The sequence below is a fragment of the Ornithorhynchus anatinus genome, chromosome 3, assembly GCF_004115215.2.
Source record: "Ornithorhynchus anatinus isolate Pmale09 chromosome 3, mOrnAna1.pri.v4, whole genome shotgun sequence".
NCBI classification, from domain to species: Eukaryota; Metazoa; Chordata; class Mammalia; order Monotremata; family Ornithorhynchidae; genus Ornithorhynchus; species Ornithorhynchus anatinus.
Window position 1 is genome coordinate 59492998 of NC_041730.1, and position 2720 is coordinate 59495717.

General features: G+C 43.9%; 1 non-coding gene across 1 annotated transcript; it reads left to right on the forward strand.

Annotated features, from left to right (window-relative positions):
- Nucleotides 1–2068: 2068 nt before the first annotated feature.
- Nucleotides 2069–2206, forward strand: LOC114810959. The gene has a single exon (XR_003758648.1). It is a non-coding gene; the product is annotated as a small nucleolar RNA SNORA7 (small nucleolar RNA).
- The last annotated feature ends 514 nt before the right edge of the window (nt 2207–2720 follow it).

A 2720-nucleotide genomic window follows, 5' to 3' on the forward strand; every position in this document is an offset into this window, starting at 1 on the left:
AGTTACTTCATCTTTAAAATGGGGTTTAAGACTGAGCCTCACATGAGACAACCTGATTACCCTGTATCTACTCCAGCGCTTAGAACAGCACTTGGCACATAGAAAACACTTAACAAATACCAACATTACTGTTATTATTATTGTATGGACTTCACATCCTTAATCCCTATTTGACAGATGAGATAACTTGGAAAGCAGCATGGCTTAGTGGAAAGAGCATGGACTTAGGAGTCAGAGGACATGGGTTCTAAACCCGGCTCTGCCACTTGTCTGCTGTGTGACCTTGGGCAAGTCACTTAACTTCTCTGTGCCTCAGTTACCTCATCTGTAAAAATGGGGATTAAAAAATGTGAGCCCCACGTGGGACAATCTGATTACCCTGTATCTACCCCAGTGCTTAGAACAGTGCTCTGCACATAGTAAGCACCTAACAAATACCATAATTATTATTATTATTATTTAATGGTATTTGTTAAGGGTTTACTATGTGCCAGGCACTGTACTAAGCACTGGGATACAAGACAATCAGGTTTAACACAGTCCATGTAGTGGAAAGAGCACGGGTTTAGGAGTCAGAGGTCATGGGTTCTTATCCTGGCTTCACCACCTGTCAGCTGTGTAACTCTGGGCAAGTCACTTAACTTCTCTGTGCCTCAGTTACCTCATCTGTCAAATGGGGATTAAGACTGAGCCTCACGTGGGACAACCTGATTACCCTATATCTACTCCAGTGCTTAGAACAGTACACAGCACATAGTAAGCACTTAGCAAATATCAACATCATTATTATCATTATTATTATTATTATATGGGGTTCACAGCTTTAATCCTTATTTTACAGATGAGGTAATTTAGGCTCAGAGAAGTGAAGGACCTGCTCAAGATCACACAGCAGAGAAGTGACAGAGCTAGGATTAGAACCCAGGTCCTCTGACTCGCAGACTTGCTCTTTCCCCTTGGCCACATTGCTTCTTAGATTTGAAGCAGAGAGAAGCAGTGTGGCTCAGTGGAAAGAGCATGGGCTTGGGAGTCAGAGGTCCTGGGTTCAAATCCTGGCTCCGTCGCTTGTCAGCTATGTGACTGTGGGCAAGTCACTTAACTTCTCTGTGCCTCAGTTACCTCATCTGTAAAATGGGGATTAAGACTGTGAGCCCCATGTGGGACAACCTGATTACCTTGTACCTACCCCAGTGCTTAGAACATAGTAAGCACTTAACAAATACCAACAATATCTGTGAGCCCACTTAGACTGTAAGCACCATGTGACTATGTCCAACTTGATTATCTTGTACCTATCCCAGTGCTTAGGACAGTGCTTGACATATAGAAAGTGCATTTCCATTTTAAAGTTTTGGAGGGGTAGGGGCAAAGCCCAAAAGGAACAAAAAACCCAAATGTTAGTGCACTAGAAACTCCCAAATTAAGATTGCAACTAGAAGAGAGCAGATCAGATAGAGGATTCCAGTCTAAGAGAAAAATTTGACTTGCAGAAGTATTCTCATTTAAATGAAGTTTAATACAGAATTTTGGGGGAAATCTGTTCCCTTGGTTTTGTTGTGGACATTTCTCTGTGTACATCTGAATATGTCCAGCCTTCGACACTGTGGACCACCCCCTTCTGGAAATACTATCTAACCTTGGAGTCACTGGCACTGTCCTCTTCTGATTTTCCTACCTCTCTGTCAGCTCCTTCTCAGTCTCCTCCTCCTTAACTCTGGGGATCCCTTGATGCTCAGTTCTAGGACCCCTTAAATTCTCAACCTAACCCACTCCCATGGGGAGGATATCCACTACCACAGCTTCAACTAAACATAGATGACTTCCAATCAATCAATCAATCGTCATTTATTGAGTGACTAGTATCTGCAGGGCACTGTATAGGACATGAACCCTGCCTACAGGTCTACCTCAAGTGAAAGTTCACTTCCTCCTACTACAAAGACATATCTATAGGGATGTCACACTGACACTAACCTCAGCATGCCCCAAACTGAACCTCTCAGCTTCTCAAATCCTTTCCTCCCTCTGACTTTCCCATTATTATTAAAAACACCTCCATCATCCCTGTCCCCTCTCAGGATCACACTTGGAGAGTTTCCAGTACTCTACCAATCTTGGCTTCAGGAGGGAGAGTCAAGCAGAGGCATACTTATTCTATTCCTAGTTTGGGCAGTGGTTAACGAGTAGAAGGCAATCTGCTTCAAGTCAAAACTCACCAATGCTGAGCAGCAGTGGCATGGGAGAGAGAGAGTCGAGGGCAGAGACGCAAGTTTACTGTGTGGAAGAAGGCAATGGTATACCATTTATGTATTTTTACCAAGAAAACTCTATGGATACACTTCCAGGACGATTATAGATGGAGGTGGGGCATTCTGGGAGAGATGTGTCCATGGGGTCACTATGGGTCGAAAATGATTTACCAATATAAGACAAGGCATGTTCATCCCTATCCTTCAAGTCCACATTCTAGGCATTATCCTAGACACCTCTTTCCACACACATACTAAGTTACCAAATTGATCAGTCAGTCAAGAGAAGCAGCGTGGTTTAGTGGCAAGAGCATGGGCTTGGGAGTCAGAGGTTGTGGGTTCTAATCCCGGATCCGTCACTGGTCAGCTGTGTGACTTTGGGCAAGTGACTTCACTTCTCTGGGCCTCAGTTACCTCATCTGTCAAATTGCAAGCCCCACATGCGACAACCTGATTACCTTGTATCTACCC